Source organism: Giraffa tippelskirchi, chromosome 2 (genome assembly GCF_054371585.1).
Source record: "Giraffa tippelskirchi isolate mGirTip1 chromosome 2, T2T-mGirTip1v1.2.pri, whole genome shotgun sequence".
Classification (NCBI taxonomy): Eukaryota; Metazoa; Chordata; class Mammalia; order Artiodactyla; family Giraffidae; genus Giraffa; species Giraffa tippelskirchi.
In genome coordinates this window covers 98,291,794-98,312,000 of record NC_137276.1, presented here as the reverse complement: position 1 = coordinate 98,312,000, position 20,207 = coordinate 98,291,794, and the positions used below count along the sequence as shown (strand labels likewise).

The window sequence follows — 20,207 nt, the reverse complement described above, 5'->3', positions numbered from 1 at the left end:
AAGGGAATTCTCTATATTCTTTTTTCAGTTCTTCTGGAAATCTATAATTATTTCAAGATATAAAGGTTTTTCAATTATTTTAAACACAAAAACATTAGCCAACATGCCTTAGTTTAAAATCATATATGTATTCATATATGTATATAATTGGCATTTGCTATTTCCTATTCCTAAAGCTACTGCATAGAAAATAATTTCAAGTTTGTTAACTAAGTACAAATACTAATAGCAAGGGAAAGATAAGAGAAACATAGAAAGGGTCTAATCAAATTAAGATGCTTTCATTTCTAAAATGGATTGTCAATTGTGGGTTTCCATGTGGTGTGAAATAAGGAAGTGGTTTGCTCTAAAAAGAATTCATTTTCAACTTACTATACAACTAGATGCTACAGACAGCTGGATGTTTATTATATCAATAATTGATCATACTCTGTTTAGATACTTAAAATTCTAAAAAGGAAAGATTTAAACATTTGAAAATGTGAAAAAAATTTAAGGATTATTCTATCCAATTGACTTTTTGTTTATTGGTGATAAATATCTGCAGTATATGTTTGCTGAGAACTTCTCTCAAAAGAGTACGTAAAACCATTTTCTACCTTGATAATTAAAAACTAAACCTCCAAATTATCAAAATAATGTGTAGGCCTGGTCACTGAAATTGTACTGATTGATGTCAGATTGTGCCTGGATCCAGAATGGCCAGCCTGGAAAAGACATGTACCATCATCCGAATGTAGGGACAGGATGTGTCATGTGATGTGGCCATTTAACTGAAGAGCACAGCATTGCTGCTCACTTTCAGAAGGGTAATAGTTTCCCCTCTTTCAATACACGTTGTCACTTTGGTCTTAAAACTGGGCAGATGGATACATGTATTGCACAACTGCCCCATTATAATAAAAAATTACAATGTCCAAAAGATTCTAGGCTGGTTAAAAAAAAAAGAAAACAAATGTTAAGTATCCATTACACACTGTGAAGTTTTTTGGTTACAGATTAAATGAAGAAAGACGGGGAAAGGGAAGGCAGTAGAGTATTACGAAAGCTCGAGCTGAAAGAAAAGTAGAGACAGAATATCAGTGAAGGTATACGTTTCAGTGTCATAGAAAATGATTAGCTATAAGGAATAAATATCCACTTAAAGATATATTAGTAAAAAGGTTATTTATAGTAAAAATATACAGGGAGCATATCAGTTCACTGTAATTTTAGAAGCTGAGCTGAGCATACTACTCTTTCTGTATTATACGTACTCTTTTTGCTTAACCCCAGCTTCTCCAGCCTTGTTACTCATTATGAATGCCCCCAAGCAGTGTTCTAAAAAGGAAGATTTAAACACTCAAAAATAAGAAAAAGGTAAAATAAGGATTATTCTGTCCAACTGGCTTTTTGTTACAGCCTTCAGTTCTTAAACTTTAAGATCCAGAGCTCTCAGCTAATTGACAATGTTTCAGTGCTTTAATTCCAAGTCCCCAGTAGAGAAAACAAGGTTGTCCTACCTTGAGTCAGTGTCCCAACTAAACTTGACCAGAAATTTGAAAGCATGTGACTCATAAAGTTGTCCCACCTAGCCTGTGAAGAAGGCAAGTCTCTAAGAAGCAGGCTGTTCTATAGAGAACATCTATAGGATGTTCTCCTATATCTCTTGTTCAGTATATAGGAGAGAAGACCAGTTTGAGAAGGAATGGATTAGTGCCCTGAGCTCTGAGAACAAGAGGGGATTATAAAATTTGTATGCCCCCACACAAAAAAATAAAGAGTGTAATAGTCTCCTAAGTGTAATCTTCCTAGGAAGATTAGGCCAGTTTACATAAATCTCAGCAGTATCTTTCTGGATCCATCTCTTAGAGTAATGGAAGTCAAAAACAAACAAAACAAAATGGGACCTATTTAAACTTAAAAGTTTTGCACAGCAAAAGAAAACATAAAACAAAAGACAGCCCTCAGAATGGGAGAAAATATTTGCAAACAAAGCAACTGACAAGGGATTAACATCCAAAATATACATACAGCTTGATATCAAAAAAACCAAACAACAAAACAACCCAGTCAAAAAAATGGATAGAAAATCTAAACAGACATTTCACCAAAAAGAACATTCAGATGGCCAAAAAGCACATGAAAAGATACTCAACATTGCTAATTACTGGAAAATTGCAAATCAAAACTTCAGTAAGGTATCACCTCACACCAGTCAGAATGACCATCATCAAAAAGTCTACAAATAATAAATGCTGGAGAGTGTAGAGAAAAAGGAACCCTCCTGCACTGTTGGTGGGAATGTGAAGATGTAGCCACTATAGAGAACAGTACAGAGGTTCCTTAAAAAACTAAACATAGAGCTACCATACGATCTTGCAGTCCCCCTCCTGGGCATATATCCAGAAAGAAGCTGTAATTTGAAAATATACACACACCCCAGTGTTCACTGCAGCACTGTTTACAGTAGCCAAGACATGGAAGCAACCAAAATGTCTATCGAGAGTGAATGGATAAAGGAGATATAATATGTGTGTATATGTATATATACATATACCTACAGTGGAATGTTGTGTGCATACTCAGTTGCTAAGTCGTATCCAACTCTTTGCGATCCCATGGACTCTAGCCTGCTAGGCTCCTCTGTCCATGGGGTTTTCCAGGCAAGAATACTAGAGTGAGTTGCCATTTCCTCCTCCAGGGGATCTTCCCAACCCAGGGATTGAACCTACGTCTCCTACATTGACAGGCACATTCTTTACCACTGAGCCACCTGGGAAGCCACAGTGATATATTACTCAGCATTAAAAAGAATGAAATAATGTCCTTTGCAGCAACATGGATGGATCTAGAAATTATTCTAAGTGAAGTCAGAGAAAGATAAATAGTCCATGATATTACTTATATTTGGAATCTAAAAAAAGGTACCAATGAATATATATGTGTAACTGAATCACTTTGCTGTACACCTAAAACAAACACAAAGTTGTAAACCATGTATACTTAAATTTTAAAATATTTTTTAAAAAGAAAGAAAATAAAAACAAATGATATAAGTGAACTTACATACAAAACAGAAATAGGCCCATAGACATAGAAAACCTTATGGTTACCAAAAGGAAAAGAGGGAGTAGGGATGAATTAGGAGTTTGAAATTAACATATACACACTACTTTATATAAAATACATAACCACTAAGCACCTACTGTATAGCACAGAGAATTATACTCAGTATTTTTTAGTAACCTATAAGGAGAAAGAATCTGAAAAAGAATATATATGTTTGTATATATATATGTACATATAGGGGCTTCCCAGGTGGTGCTTGTGGTAAAGAACTTGCCTGCCATTGAAGGAGAAATGAGAGATGTGGGTTTGATCCCTAGGTTGGAAAGATTCCCTGGAAAGGGGCATGGCAACCCACTCCAGTATTCTTGCCTGGAGAATCCCATAGACAGAGGAGCCTGGCAGGTTACAGTCCGTAGGGTCACAAGGAGTCGGACACTACTAAAGTGACAACATGCATGTGTATGTGTAACTGAATCACTTTGCTGTACACTTGAAAGTAACACAACATTGTAAATCACCTCTGCTTCAGTTTAAAAAAAATCAGTTAGGTCAGTTTACAAAATGAACCACCCACTGTCCATTCTATAACCCTATTCAACTTTGTTGTCCCAATAATCTTTACAACTGCTTCCCATCTAACAGGAATGAGGGCCCTGGGAGACGAGATAAAGTAAATGATTAAAACTTTAGAAATATAGCCAAAAATTTCCGTAAGACCTGTAGTATAATGTCTGTCAAGGTGTAGATAGATACCTTGGTCTAAAGTCTGTTTCCCAGCTACAGTCATGATAAAAGTTTGTTTAAGCAGATGACAGATCAGACTGGAAAGCTCCATTAAGTTCCATCCAGCTCACCAAGCTTGGTAAGCACCAGCATTCAAATGTCCTGGTCCTTCCACTCCAAAGTAATGGGGTTGGGATTGTCTTGAGCCCCTCATGCATAGTATAGGTGAATAGTAGCAAGGGCATTCATAAGGAGGAGCACTGCCAGGGGTAGATATACAGAGTGACAGTACTAACCAGCAGAAGTACTGGTTAATGGTTAATGGTTAACCAGAAGTACTGGTTAAGTACTTGTTAATGGTACCATTTATCAGTGTGGATGTGTCACTTTTCTTAAAGGACCAAGACCTAGTTGGCAGAATGTTTTCAGATGCTTCAGTATGAAAATACTTGTACAGGAATGCATTCTGTAGGATTTGGACATGTGTTACTTAAGTTTGGAGATCAGGGTGGTACACGACCCCCTTATTGGTGAACCAGAAATCTGTTGATGAGTAGACTTTTATGAAGGAGCTTTCCTAGCAATGGTATAAGAATAATCAGTCCTGCTTTTGGCAGGCAGTCTTTCTCAGTATATATTAGAGGGAGTGGTGCTGGATCATGCAGCTCTAGTGGATTTTCTTCTGTACACTGTCTCTCAGTATTTTGTCATATGGGCCAGGGATGCTAGTCTTAGATACAGGGCATGTGCTAAACCTCTTTATCTGATAAAATGAAGGTTAGGCTAAGCAGTTATCAGAAGTGTCCAAGAGGGCCACCTCATTCTAGACGGTGTCAGTCATCCCTCCTGAAACCAGTTTAAAAAAAAACCAAAAACTAGTTTTAAAAGGTGACTTTGTTCCCAGTCCAGGTCTCATCTGAAGAATCAGAAATGGTAGTATATTACCAGATTACTTCCTTCACTTCCTCATTAAGTTCTTCCTCTGTACCAAGCACTGTACTGGTGTTGGGATACTGTAATGAACAAGCAAACAAGACCCCTGCCTCTGTGGAGGTTACATTCTATTGCAGGGATAAATATAGTAAATATGTAAACAATAAATAAAATAATTACAGATACTGATAAGTGCTGATACAGACAATAAACTGAGTAATGGGGTGAAAGTGAAGGCCGCTCAGTCGTGTCTGACTCTTTGCGACCCCATTGACTATGCAGTCCATGGAATTCTCCAGGCCAGAATACTGGAATGGGTAATCTTTCCCTTCTCCGGGGGATCTTCCCAACCCAGGGATTGAACCCAGGTCTCCTGCATTGCAGGCAGATTCTTTTACCAGCTGAGCAAGGGAACCCCAAGCATACTGCAGTAGGTAGCCTATCCCTTCTCCAGCAGATCTTTCTGACCCAGGAATTGAACCAGGGTCTCCTGCATTGCAGGTGGATTCTTGACCAACTGAGCTATCAGGGAACAGTAGAGAGTAATGAAATGGGACCTTGGTCAAGGAAGAAATGTTGATTGGAGGAAACAAAACAGAGGCCAAAGAAGAACAGAACAAAATGAGGTCAGCAAAGTGGTAAGTAGATTCTGGAGCTATATTTAGCCATGATCAAAAAAGCAAGAGAGTACCAGAAAAACATCTATTTCTGCTTTATTGACTGTGCCAAAGCCTTTGACTGTGTGGATCACAATAAACTGTGGAAAATCCTGAAAGAGATGGAAATACCAGACCATCTGACCTGCCTCTTGAGAAACCTGTATGCAGGTCAGGAAGCAACAGTTAGAACTGGACATGGAACAACAGACTGGTTCCAAATAGGAAAAGAGTACGTCAAGACTGTATATTGTCACCCTACTAATTTAACTTCTATGCAGTGTACATCATGAGAAACGCTGGGCTGGAGGAAGCACAAGCTGGAATCAAGATTGCCGGGAGAAATATCAATAACCTCAGCTATGCAGATGACACCACCCTTATGGCAGAAAGTGAAGAAGAACTAAAGAGCCTCTTGATGAAAGTGAAAGAGGAGAGTGAAAAAGTTGGCTTAAAGCTCAACAATCAGAAAACTAAGATCATGGCATCTGGTCCCATCACTTCATGGCAGATAGATGGGGAAACAGTGGCTGACTTTATTTTTCTGGGCTCCAAAATCGCTGCAGATGGTGACTGCAGCCATAAAATTAAAAGACGCTTACTCCTTGGAAGGAAAGTTATGACCAACCTAGACAGCATATTAAAAAGCAGAGACGTTACTTTGCCAACAAAGGTCCGTCTAGTCAAGGCTCTGGTTTTTCCAGTGGTCGTGTATGGATGTGAGAGTTGGACTATAAAGAAAGCTGAGTGCTGAAGAACTGATGCTTTTGAACTGTGGTGTTGGAGAAGACTCTTGAGAGTCCCTTGAATTGCAAGGAGATCCAACCAGTCCATCCTAAAGGAGATCAGTCCTGGTTGTTCATTGGAAGGACTGATGTTGAAGCTGAAACTCCAATACTCTGGCCACCTGATGCGAAGAGCTGACTCATTGGAAAAGACCCTGATGCTGGGAAAGATTGAGGACAGGAGGAGAAGGGGATGACAAAGGATGAGATGGCTGGATGGCATCATCGACTCGACGGACATGTGTTTGGGTGGACTCCGGGAGTTGGTGATGGACAGGGAGGCCTGGCATGCTGTGATTCATGGGGTCGCAAAGAGTCGGACACGACTGAGCAACTGAACTGAACTGAGAGGAGTGTAGATTTTGTTTAGAATGGAGTAGGTAACCATTGTTGTTGTTCAGTCGTTCAGTCGTGTCTGACTCTTTGCAACCCCATGGATTGCAGCACTCCAAACTTCTCTGTCCTTCACCATCTCCCAAAGTTTGCTCAAACTCATGTGCATTGAGTCGGTAGTGCCATGAAACCATCTCATTCTCTGTCAGCCCTTCTCCTCCTGCTTTCAATCTTTCCCAGCATCAGGGTTTTTTCCAATCAGTCAGCTCTTCCCATCAGGTGGCCCAAGTATTGGAGCTTTAGCATCAGTCCTTCCAGTGAGTATTCAGGGTTGATTTCCTTTAGGATTGACTGGTTTGATTTCCTTGCAGTCCAGGGGACTCTCGCGAGTCTTCTCCAGCAATCCAGTATGAAGGCATCAATTCTTTGGCGCTCAGTCTTTTTTATCATCCAGCTCTCAATGTCTCTACGTGACTACTGGAAAAATCGTAGCTTTGACTATATGAACCTTTGTAGGCAAAATAATGTCTTTGCTTTTTAATACACTGTCTAGATTTGTCATTGCTTTTCTTCCAAGGAGTGAGTGTCTTTTAATTTCATGGCTACAGTCATCATCCACATTGATTTTGGAGCCCAAGAAAATAAAGTCTGTGACCGTTTCCATTGCTTCCCCATCTATTTGCCATGAAGTGATGGGACTAGATGCCATGATCTTACATTAACCATGTTTTCTGAATGTCGAGTTTTAAGCCAGCTTTTTCACTCTCCTGTTTCACTTTCACCAAGAGGCTGTTTAATTCCTCTTTGCTTTCTGCCATAAGGGTGGTGTCATATGCATATCTGAGGTTATTGGTATTTCTCTCGACAGTGTTCATTCCAGCTTATGCTTCATCGAGCCTGGCATTTCATATGATGTACTCTGCATACAAGTTAAATAAGCAGGGTGACAATATACAGCCTTGACATACTCCTCACTCAATTTGGAATCAGTCTGTTGTTCTGACTTTTCTAACTGTTGCTTCTTGACCTGAATACAGGTTTTTCAGGAAGCAGGTCAAGTGGTCTGGTAGTCCCATCTCTTTAAGAATTTTCCACAATTTGTTGTGATCCACACATTCACAGGCTTTAGCATAGTCAATGAAGCAGAAGTAGATGTTTTTCTGGAATTCTCTAGCTTTTTCTGTGATCCAGCGGATGTTGGCAGTTTGATCTCTGGTTCCTCTGCCTTGTACATCTGAAAGTTATTGGTTTACATACTATTGAAGCTTAGCTTGGAAAATTTTGAGCATGACCTTGCTAGCATGTGAAATGAGTGAAGTTGTGTGGTAGTTTGAACATTTGTCATTGCCTTTTTTTGGGATTGGAATGAAAACTGACCTTCTCCAGTCCTGTGGCCACTGCTCAGTTTTCCAAATTTGCTGGCACATTCTCAATATGCAGCACTTTTAACAGCATCATCTTTTAGGATTTGGAATTGCTCAGCTGGAATTCCAACACCTCCACTAGTTTTGTTTGTAGTGATGCTTCCTAAGGCCCACTTGACTTCACACTCCAGGATGTCTGGCTCTAGATGAGTGATCAAACCATTGTAGTTATCTGGGTTATGAAGATCTTTTTTTTATAGTTCTGTGCATTCTTGCTACCTCTTCTTAATATCTTCTGCTTCTGTTAGGTCCATACCATTTCTGTCCTTTATTGTGCCCATCTTTGCATGAAATGTTCCCTTGGTAGCTCTGATTTTCTTGAAGAGATCATAGTCTTACCCATTCTGTTGGTTTTCTCTATTTCTTTGCATTGTTCACTTAAAAGGGCTTTCTTACGTCTCCTTGATATTCTCTGGAATTCTGCATTCAGATGGGTATATCTTTCCTTTTCTCCTTTGCCTTTTGCTTCTCTTTTCTCAGCTATTTGTAAGGCCTCCTCAAACAACCATTTTGCCTTTTTGCGTTTCTTTTTCTTGGGGATGGTTTTGATCACTGTCTGCTAGACAGTGTTACAGACCTCCATTCCTAGTTCTTCTGGCGCTCTATCAGATTTAATCCCTTGAATCTGTTTGTCACTTCCACTGTATAATCATAAGGGATTTGATTTAGGTCATACCTGAATGGCCTGGTGGTTTTCCCTATGTTTTTCAATTTAAGTGTGAATTTTGTAGGAAGTAGTTCATGATCTGAGCCACAGTCAGCTCCTGTCTGTTTTTGGTGACTGGTAACCATTGGAGCATTTTAAATAGGAGTGTGATTCACTGATTTGTATTGCTCTAATTGTGCTGTTTGTAAAATTACTGGAGTATGGAGAAGCAGCAGTGAAAGCAGAGAGACCAGTTAGAAGGCCATAATGGTAGTGCAGGTGATAGAGCTGCGTAATTTGGGCCAAGATTTTAGCAGGATTCTAATTAGAAGTGGTCAAAATTGAGAGAGGTTTTGGCAATAGGGTTGATAGGCCTTAGTGAGCCTATTGGAGGAGGAAATGGCAACCCACTCCAGTATTCTTGCTGGGAAAATCCTGTGGACAGAGGAGCCTGGCAGGCTACAGTCCATGGGGTTGCAAAGAGTCAGATTTGACTGAGCGACTGAGCACAGTGAGCTTATATCCTAGCTATGGCCAACAAATATGTCAAGATGGCCATTGCACTTGTATGGACTTACAAACACCTACCAAGGTATCTATAAAAAGATCTATTGCCCCCATAAGTTACTCCGGTTGTGTGTGTACCAGCTATACTGGGTTGTCTGTGTATACAGTAAGGAATTAGTAACAAGTAAACGCTTGCTAGACCTCATCTACAGGGAAACAGAGGGCCCTTAGTCCCACATGTAGAATGCCAACTGAATGAAGAACTTTGGGAGTGTCTCAGGTTCTCATGTCCTTCAGGCTGAATGACAGGTGGTGAGGCAGGCTTGGTGGTGGCCCTAGACTTGGACTTGTCAGCTCAGTCTAACATAACCATATGTATGACCAGCAAATACAAAGCAAGTCCTGAACAATCTCACTTGTTCTGTTACAGCAAATAATTCTGTTTATTCTCATGTCTCCTGTTCTCAGATTTCTGACTCTGAGGTCAACCTCTATAACCACTTCTAGCCTTCTTGTTTGGACACCCATTATGTCTCCCCCTGGAACCTGGTTCTCAGCTCTGCTTTCCTGTCTGATCTCAGCATCCTCTTTCCCACCTCCCTACTTTCCCAAACACACCTGTTAAAATTTTTTCTTCTGAAATTGTGGCCATAGAACCCACTAGACGTGGTGGCTCAGACTTGTGCCCCGAGGATTGTTTTGTTTAGTTGGGTACTACTCTGCAGCCCAGAAGACCACAGCCTTTTGCCTGAAATTGACTTAAAGATAGACAAGTGCTTCCTGCACTCTTCCAGTGGGCAGGCTCAGAGATTTGCTCAATCTGTGCAAAAGTGAACCAATGATCTTATTTATAGTATGATTTCAACTGAGATACGTTAAGGTTGATTAAATAGAGGGGATCAATTGGCTCAATAAATAAGATATCAAAACTGTATCCAGGGCACAAACAAAGAAATGGGGAAGCACTGGGTTCTTTTGAGAGACACGTGAAAACTGAAAATTGTCAGTTCAAAATAATTTGCATTTCCTTCTTGCCAGTAGAAATTTCAATTGGGCTGTTCCAGATATTTCCATTTGCTCTGTTCCTCTCCCCCAGTTGAATTTTGGGGTGCTCTGCAGCATCTAACAGTTCATATATTAAGAAAATAACACTGAATTCCTGTTTTATGCTGTGCACTGGCTCCACATTGGGGATATAAGGATGAGTAAATTGCAGTGGCTTTCTGACTCATTTCTACTTCTACTTCCCTGATCCATCACACTGCCACCTGAATCCTGTCATCTCCCTTCCTGAGAAACTTAGCAGTGCTATAAATGCTTAATAAATACCTTGTGAGTAAATGGAAATTATTTCCAAGTTTCTTTTATTCAGAGAATCTTTGCACTAAACTTTTGTATTTCTTTTCCTCCAAATCAGATCTCGTATTTCACACTTGTTAATACATTAATTTTTTTCTTGCCCTGATGCTTGTAGCTCTTTCATGTTTACAGTCTTCTGCATTTTTCATTTCCTTTGTTGATTTAATCTTATAGGTCTCTTGTTCTAAAGAAAAAAATTAAGCTACATGCTTGACTTTGTGGCATGTCTTGTGTATAGTTCTGCTTCTGGATATGATGCCATGTATATGTATGCTTTTAATTATTTCTCAGCTTTATTATTGAATAGGCCCATTGTCTTAATTATGCTTATAAAGTTTGGTGATATACTTGTGATCTAAAATTCAGATAGATAGCATTAACATTATGCATTGGTCCTTAAGGGTCTACATTTTACTCTGTTAATGTATCTTATGTATTTTGTTTGGCTATTTTATGTGTCACAATTTCATCATTCACTAATAAATTTATTAAGTTATCAAGGTTTCTGAAACACAAAATTGAGATAAAAAGAACCTTTTCTGTTCTTTTTATCCAGGTTACTACAAAGAACTTCAGTGTTCTATAGATTTATGCCCATCCTTCCTTTTTCACTCCTTCCCTTCTTCCTTCCTTCTTGCCATCCTTCCATCTTTCTGTTCTTCCAGCCTTCTTTTCTCTTTCTTGTTCCTGCTGAGATTTGAGATATTTCCTTCCCTATATGTTGAGAAATCTGAAATTATGGCAGGGACTCAAGTACTGTTTATCTCAGCTCTTTTGGCTTTAATATGGACATGGTGTAAGACAGAGGGGCTTTGATGTTAGAGAAAATTATGCTCAGTCCGTTTTTCCACTTTCTAAGTATGTAATATGAGCAAGTTTTTTTTTTTAACTTAGCCTCAGTTTACTCATCTGTGAAATAGAGGTAACACTGTGTTCAGTGCTGCCGTAAAAATAAATTAGAAAATGCATTTACATGCTCAACACAATACCTAGCATATAAATACTTTTTAAGTGATAATACTAATCTTCCCTTTGCAAGTCCAGTTCAAGAAGGATCAGTCAACACAGCAGCATGCCTCTGCTTCTCCCTCCCAGGCATTCACACATACCTCTCCCCTGCATCTAAGGAATACAAGCCCGTGATAAGAGTCCTCAAAGAAGTATTTCTAGTTCTTTTTCTTGCTGTCTCATTATCTGCTGATGATGGTAGCATAATTCCTGCAGAGGATGGTCTCTTGCCTGATGAATGACCATCTTCTTGACTTTGCCAGTGGAGTCCTGGAGAGGATGTTCTTACTCTGAAAGTGAAAATCACTTCAGTCATGTTCGACTCTGTGGTCCTATGGACTGTAGCTCTCCAGGCTCCTCTGTTCTTGTAATTCTCCAGGCAAGAGTACTGGAGTGGATTGCCATTCCCTTCTGCAGGGGATCTTCCCAACCCAGGGATCAAACTCAGGTCTCCTGCATTGCAGGCAGATTTTTTACCAATTGAGCCACCAGGGAAGCCCACTTACTCTCAGCTCACTAGCACATTTTTGGTAAATGCTACTCCTTCAGATGTGTGGCTCTTAAAGTATGCTTTTGGATGTTCTAAAGGCTTAGGGTAAGATCATGGGAGAAAGTGGCTGAGATAGAGTAGAGAACAAGATCAGTATATTTAACATTGTAGAGAAAAGGTCAAGAACCTAAGAGGCCAGGATGTCAGATGGGTTATCTGTTTGACTGTCAAAATTAATAGGAAATACGCTAGAAATAGTGTTGGAGTGACAGTGAGCCAAAAGCTAAAATCAAGAAATGAAAGAGAGTGACTTTGGGGAGCCTTAAATCCTGCAAAAAGGAAGCCAGGTGGGTGGTAGAATTGAATGGTATGTGACTAAGAGCAGGGGATTTAGGGAGAGGGCAGGCAGAGAAGCAGTGCAGAACAAGAAGGGCTCCTACCAGGCCTCATGTTTGAAGGGTGTGGAAAAGAGTCATCATCTAAGAGGACTACAGGGAAAGCAGTATCCTCAGGGGAAAGTCCAGATTCATTTTAAATAAGAAAGTAGATGAAGTTGAAGAAAGCTTCAGAGAAGAGATCCAAGATATGGGGAATTTGCTGATGTCTACACATGTGTTCTATAGGGCTCAGTGGGTGGGTTACAATTTCTGGAGATAGAATAGAGGCTTGGAGTCCATCGTCATCATCATCATCATGCCTCCCTTGCATACACACTCAGGTCCTTTGCCTCCCTCTCACTTCAGCAGCCTTACCTGGCTAATCCACAGCACTGATTAAATCCACTTCTTTGCTTGTTCCATGCCTATAAAACCATGTGGCTGGGTGCTTATCAAATTAATGATCATAACCTCAAGTGGGCCCATAATGCTGCCTGGCAAATCATACTAGATTTCCCTAGTCATTTTCTGTTTCATTTCCCCTAGATGATTATTGCATGTCTTCAGTCTCCTTACATGTTTCACCATCTCCTCCCTATTCTTCACTTTCAGCTGTTGACCTTACTTCTTAGTTCAGAAAAGAAACAGAAGAAAAAGAGCTTTCATAAGTTTTCACCACCATACCTACCCACTCTTTGCCATAGTATCCATATACTCTGCTTTCTTTCCTATTAACTAAGTGCTTTGTAATTCTTTCTTTTATATCAGTTTTACCCTCTCTGAGTCATTGTCTTATACATGAAAATATGCTTGTATTGCCCCATCTTAAAAATAATTCTCCTCGACTCCACCTTCCTCTCTAACTATTGCCTTATTTCAGTTAAACTTCACTTGGAAGAGTTGTCTATATTCTATTGATAGTTTCTGTCTTCCCATTCTTCTTTTTGTTTTTTTAACTCAAGCCAATCATATTTCTGCTTCCCGAATTTCATCAACACATTTCTCTATACTTACCTGATTTAACATTCAGGAACAGAGTTAACCATTCTCTCCTTCTTGAAATACCTTATTCACTTTAAAATATTTGTCAAGAGCTGTTCAATATCTTAGATTTTACCCTGTTTGTAAGCCAACAGTTTAGCTTGCCAGTTTCTGAATGGTGTGAGGTGAACGTGATAACCACTACACTACAGAAACGCCATTAGTTTCATGAAGGGTGGTAGAAGGCACAAGACTTCTGGATCAGAGACAGGTAAATTGTCTGTAATAAACACAGCAATAGTAGTAGCCACAATAGGAGTCTTTTTGTACTGGTTCCCTTAGCCTCAGTCGCTCTGAGGCAGTGCAAAAGGGGGCAAACTACAGCTACCAGCATGGTAGGATGTGTTATTAGAAAGGAAGCCTGATCTTAGAGAATGCAAATCTTTTATGATGGACAATTAGCATGCCTTCTCTTTGCTCCAGAGGGAGGCAGTATCAAGTGTTCAAGGTTTTTTGCTATACAGACATTCTTGAAAAAGATCATATGGAACTGTCATATTATATAAAATATCTTATCACTGATTATCAAGACAGGCAGTGCCTTGCTTGCAATGTGTACAGAAACATGAGAGACCCATGGAGAACTGTCTCACAATTCCTCCCTCTCTGATCACTTCTTTTCTGTCTTCTCTGCTGATTCCGCTTCATTCCCTAAGACTCTAGGTACTGTAGCTACTACTCGACTGTAGCCATTAGCTCATGTAGCTACTTAATTTAAATTTTCGACTATTCAGTTGCATTAGCCATATTTCAGGTGCTCAATAGCCATATAAATGGCACAGATATATAAAATATTTCATCATCTCAGACAGTTCTATTGAACAGCACCTAGGCTTAGCCTTGGTTGATTCTTTCTTATTCTGTTTCTATATAGAAACGTAGATTTCTATAGAATCTTAAAGAATAAGATTTATTATAGGATATATATGTATTTCTTTTCTTTCTATATTCCCTCCCTTGGTGATCTCATCTAGTCTCAAGGCTTTAAATATGAGTCTCGGATTTATACCAGCCTAAATCTCTCCCCAGAAGTCTAGGTTTAATTCTCTAACAGCATTCTGCACATCTTTATCTGAATGTCTAGTAGGCACCTCAAAAGTAACAGCCAAAATTGAATTACTAACCTTCTTGCCACCACTGCTTCATCTCCCACCAATGAATTGGTTCTTCCTGCAGTCTTCCCAGTCTGAATTATCTCAGTTTTCTTCTTCCAGTTGTTCAGGAAAACAAACAATGGTTTTAAAAAAATCAACCCTGAGATTCACCCTTGACCTCTCTTTTCCACAAAGCCCTCATATGTGTCCCATTGGCTCTTGTTTCAAAGTGTATCCAGAATCTGACTTCACCCTTCCTCTACTGTCACTTGGTTCAAGCCAACATCATCTTTTGCCTGGAATATTCTAGGCAATTTTGGCCCCCTTTTTTGTTCTCCCTACTTCTACCCTTGTTCCCTGTAGTCTGTTCCCATAAGAGCAACTAAAATGGTCTTGTTTTAAAAGTAAGTCAGATCATGTAATTTCTCTGCTTAAAATTCCTTAGTAGCTTCCTATCTCACTCAGTAAATGTCAAAGTCTAGTCACACTGGCATTCTCACCTTGCTAAAATATTCAAGACATGTTCCCACCTCAGAGCCTTTATAGTTGATATTCTTTTCACCACACCCCCTTCCCCCCAACCAAGCTCCACACCTGTGCTTTTTCCCTCATGATACTGACTTATTGAAGAGACCTGGCCAGTTGTCTTACAGAATGAGCCATATCATGAATTTCTCTGTTTACCTATGGTGGTTTAAAACTTATTTCTCTATTGCCTATATTTCCTATAATTGAATGTTAAATCTGAAAGTTTGATTAAAGCTAAATATTCTGGGCAAGAAAAATCCATGCATGATATTCAGGCTTCATATTGCATCCAGTTGGGAGGTACATATTATCTGATTACCCCACCATTAGTGATTCTAAGTTTAACTTAAGGTGTTATGGTGGTGACTTTCAGATCCCTTCATTATAAATTTATATTTTACCTTTGTGATTAACAATCTGAATGGTGAATGTTATTTTTTTAATCACATGGTTTTTAAGAATAATTTTGAGCTATTTGTATTTTTTCAAATAAAATATTTTTTAGAGATTCATCCAATATATATTGGGTTGGCCAAAGAGTTCATTCAGTTTTTTTCTGTAAGATGGCTCTAGTAGGGCTTAGTGTATTTAACTTCATACAGCACAATTTTGTTAGGTTGTATTGTTACAGCTGTCATATCAGCACACATTTTTTAGAAAACTTATCAAAATTGGTGAATTTTTGTGTAGCCATTTTAATATTGAAAATGGAAGAAAAGCAATATTTTTAGCATATTATGCTTTATTATTTCAAAAACGTAAAAACACAAATGTAAGGAAAGATTTGTGCAGCATATAGAGAAGTTGCTGTGACTGATCGAACATGTCAAAGTGAAAAGTGAAAGTCACTCAGTCGTGTCTGACTCTTTGCGACTCCATGTGCTATACAGTCCATGGAATTCTCCAGGCCAGAATACTGGAGTGGGTAGCCTTTCCCTTCTCCAGGGGATCTTCCCAACCGAGGGATTGAACCCCGGTCTCCCGCATTGTGGCTAGATTCTTAACCAGCTGAGCCACAAGGAAAGCCAAAGAAGACTGGAGTGGGTAGCCTATCCCTTCTCCAGCAGATCTTCCCAACCCAGGAATCAAACCGGGGTCGCCTCATTGCAGGTGGATTCTTTACCAACTGAGCTATAAGGGAAGCCTGAATATGTCAAAAGTCTTTTGCAAAGTTGCGTGCTAGAGATTCTTTGCTGGACAATGCTTTATGGTAGAACAGTTGAAGTCGATAGCAATCAAACTGAGACATTAATTAAGAACAATCAACACTACACTAAGGGAGATAGCCAACTTAGTCAAAATATCCAAATCAATAAACATTTGAAAGTCATTTACACCAGCTTGGTTATGTTAAATTGCTCTGATGTTTGGATTCCACATAAGTTAAGCAAAAAAGAACTTCTTAACCATATTAACACATGTGATTCTCTACTGAAACATAACCAAAACATTCCATTTTTAAGGACAAATTGTGATAGGTGATGAAAAGTAAATACTGTACAATAATGTGGAACAGAAGAGATCACAGGGCAAGCGAAATGAACCACCACCAACCACACCAAAGGCCAGTCTTCATCCAAAGAAGGTGATGTTGTGTATATGGTGGGATTGGAAGGGAGTCCTCTGTTATGAGCTCCTTCCAGAAAGCCAGATGATTAATTCCAGCAGGTACTGCTCCCAGTTAGACCAACTGAAAGCAGCAGTCGATGATAAGTGTCCAAAATTTGTTAAAAGAAGCTCATAATCTCTCATCAGGATAAGCAAGACTGCATGTTTCTTTGATAATCAGGCAAAAACGGTTACAGCTTGACTGGGAAATTCTGATTCATCCACCATATTCACCAGATATTGCAACTTCAGATTTCCATGTATTTCGGTCTTTAAAAAATTCTCTTAGTGGAAAAATTTCAGTTCCCTAAAAGACTGTAAAAAGCACCTGGAACAGTTCTTTGCTCAAAAAGAGAAAAAGTTTTGTGAAGATGGAATTATGAAGATGCCTGAAAAATGGCAGAAGGTAGTGGAACAAACAGTGAATACATTGTTCAATGAAGTTCTTGGTGAAAATGAAAACTGCGTCTTTTATTTTTACTTAAAAATGGAAGGAACTTTTTGGCCAACCCAGTAAAGCAGATAACAGCAGAGCTATTCTAATTGGAGTGGGAAATGGCTAGTATTGGCAGCTTCCAAGGGAACTCTGACGAGCTTTGTTTGTAATTCACGGAGCCCAGCCAGCGCTGGAGGAAGCAGACCTGAAGAGGGTCCATGAAGTCTTAAGGTGGCCTAGCATCTTATGAGAAAGGTTCAGTGTGCTTTGTGTTAGAGCACAGTGTGTCACTTCCTGGGAAAGCCGTGGTTATGGATGGTCACCAGAATGGCACTTGGTTTTTCCCTGGCAGTCCACCCACTGCTTTTAGTTGTCTGGGTGCTGTCTTTGACATTCTATCTGTTCTGCAGATGTGAAGATTTGAAATTACTTCATTTTTAGTGTGTGTTGGGCTGCAGTCTTTTCTTTTTTTTTCCTGCTTCCCTTTTGGAAATTCTTCATCCACAAAGAATTCAGAATCAGACATTATTCATCTTGTGTCTGGAACACTAAAATCTCATGAGCTTCCATGTCTTACCTCTTTCCACCTTTAAAATATTGAAAATACTGCCACAGCTGAAGTCGGTTTTATTATTTGCTTGCTGCTTGCTTCCTTTATGCACCTTTCTTATCATAGAGCTTTAATGTGCCTTAGTAAAGAGCTGAAAAAGTAAATTTGGTATGTCCACAGATTGTATCTAGGATGTACGCCATTTATTTTTATTTTTATGAAAAGGTGTTTTCCTATCTTAAGTGGAAAAGGCAGATAATAAACTATAATTGTCTCACTTTTGTTTTAAAAATTGATAAATATTTGCAAAATTCCCCATGTCTTATTTATGTGTATCTTTATGTATGTGTTGAAAGTCAAAAAGGGGAAAAATCTTCATATTGATTCTGTCTCTGGGTATGATCTTTTTTTCCTCTTTATATTTTCTCTTTCTCTTTTTTTTTCCCAGCAGTCATGTCTTATTTCTACAGTCATTACTTTTACAAAGATTAAAACTGTTGTTTAAGAAATAAGCAGTTATAATTTCAATCTGTCAAATCCAAGCTATGTTCAAAGCAGTTCCACTCTTCCTCAGCTACTGCCATCCATGCCATCTTTTGGGATTTTTCTCTGGTCTGTTATTGTCCCATTCAAGCAAGTTTTCCCCTGACTCAGGCTTCTATTTATTTTACTCCAGGTTCCTGGTTATCACCTAGAATTGCCCACTTGCCTCTGGAGAGCTTCTCTGCTCACTTGTATCACAGTAAACTTGTCAGAAAAAGAAAGGTGGATGTAAAAATTATGTTCTAAAAGGAACTGTCACTAGAATGTGATTTTCATCAAGGCCCAGAAGTGCCCCCCCAGTATACCCCTGTATACCCCAGTTGAATGAATTGATTTATTCTTTTTTACCTCATTTATTTTGTAAGTTCCTACAGTCAGGAGCTTTGCTTGTTTTCTGTGATAACCTAAACATTTTGGGTACTTAGTATACATTAATAAATAGTCCTTTTTTCTTTTTAAGGTCCGTAATTACCTAATAAAACTGAATGTAGGATCTGTTGTCAGCTTTGGCCAGAATTTATAATTGCACAGGGATACAGAAAAGAACAGGATTTAAAGATAACTTATGGACTTCCCTTGTGACTCAGTGGTAAAGAATCTGCCTGCCAGTGCAGGAGATGCAGGTTCAATCCCTAATCGGGGAAGATCCCACATGCTGTGGAGCAACTAAGCCCGTGCACCACAACTTTTGAGCCTGTGCTCTAGAGCCCGGGAGCCACAAGTACTGAGCCCACATGAGGCTCCACAGCAAGAGAAGCCACAACAGTGAGTAGCCCCTGCTCCCCACACCTAGAGAAAAGTCCACACAGCAACAGAGACCCAGCACCAAAAAGAAATAAATAAATTTTAAAAAAGAAATAAAGATAACTTACATTCAGATCGAACCCATAGATTTGTGGTCATGGGTAGTCACATAAGCCTTTGAGCTGCCTTCATTTACAGCCTCACTGATTCTCTTCTGAAATCTCTCTGCAGAGCCCTGCTACCTGCTCTGCCTGGCTTTGGTCTTGCTTCCCCAGCTCTGTCCTCCACAGTGATATGCCCACAGTGTAAACCTGACTGAGTCCCCCTCACCCCCACTGAAGCCGCTCAGGGATTCTCTGATGCTGTTGCCTCTTCCCCACCCCTTTAGTGGTAGCACCTAGAAGCCTCTCTCCACACTTGACTTTGAAATAACACCAAATTCCCAGGAGCTCCTCATACCTCCCAGGCCACCTCCTGCCTAGCTCTCTTTATCCACAAGGCATCTTCCCTTTCTTTCAGCAGCCAGTGCTTCTACTCCATTCCACACTGGGTTTGGCAGTCCTGCTCTCTGGGGTGCCTTCCTTGATATAAAAAATATTCTTTTCTCTGCCTACTTACACTGTTAGCTCATTTGAGGCAAAATTATAGGATTTGTAGTTTCCTTGTCTTGAAGAGTACCTGGCTTGTAGTAGCATCAACTGTTTATTAAACTGGGTTGTATATATGTTCTTCTAAATCATCCAAATGATTTTCATCTACAGAATATGATTTTATCTTTATATGATCTGCTTCAAAATATGAAAAGCCTTAGAAGAAGGAAATATATGAATCAGAGTAACTTAAAGTACTACCAGCAATGGAGATAGCTATTATTGCTGTTTTGGAATGTATTATAGAGAATTTTTTAATTATAAAATGATCAAAGTTTAACCACCAGACTTCCCAGGTAGCTCAAAGGTAAAGAATCCACCTACCAATGCAAGAGATGCAGGAGACTCCAGTTTGATCCCTGGGTCAGGAAGATTCCCTGAAGAAGGAAATGGCAACCCACTCCAGTATTCTTGTCTGGCAAATCACATGGGCAGAGGAGCCTGGTGGGCTACAGTCCATTGGGTCCCAAAGAGTCGGACTCAACTGAGTGAGCAGCGTGCACACATGCACAAAGTTTAACTTCATGATTTGCCACTTAGAGCCGACACTCAGAAATTAGTAGTTTTGCAAGTTACATGCATTAAAATTAATAGCCAGTTTAGGGACTTCCCTGGTGGTCCAGTGGCTGAGACTCCGTACTCCTAATGCAGGGGGCCCAGCTTTGATCCCTGGTCAGGGAACTAGGTCCCACATGCCACAACTAAGAGTTCACATGCCACA

General features: G+C 39.5%; 1 protein-coding gene across 5 annotated transcripts in view; it reads left to right on the top strand.

Annotated features, from left to right (window-relative positions):
- PPP2R3A (protein phosphatase 2 regulatory subunit B''alpha) overlaps positions 1-20,207 on the top strand; it is a 220,578-nt gene that overhangs the window by 24,850 nt on the left and 175,521 nt on the right. For 2 of the 5 annotated variants that reach the window (XM_081569681.1, XM_081569680.1), the window contains exon 2: positions 5,209-5,345. The exons of the other annotated variants lie outside the window; for them this stretch is intronic. The gene's annotated coding sequence lies outside the window, so the exon portion shown is untranslated. The remainder of the gene's footprint in view (positions 1-5,208; positions 5,346-20,207) is intronic. 5 annotated transcript variants of the gene reach the window in all.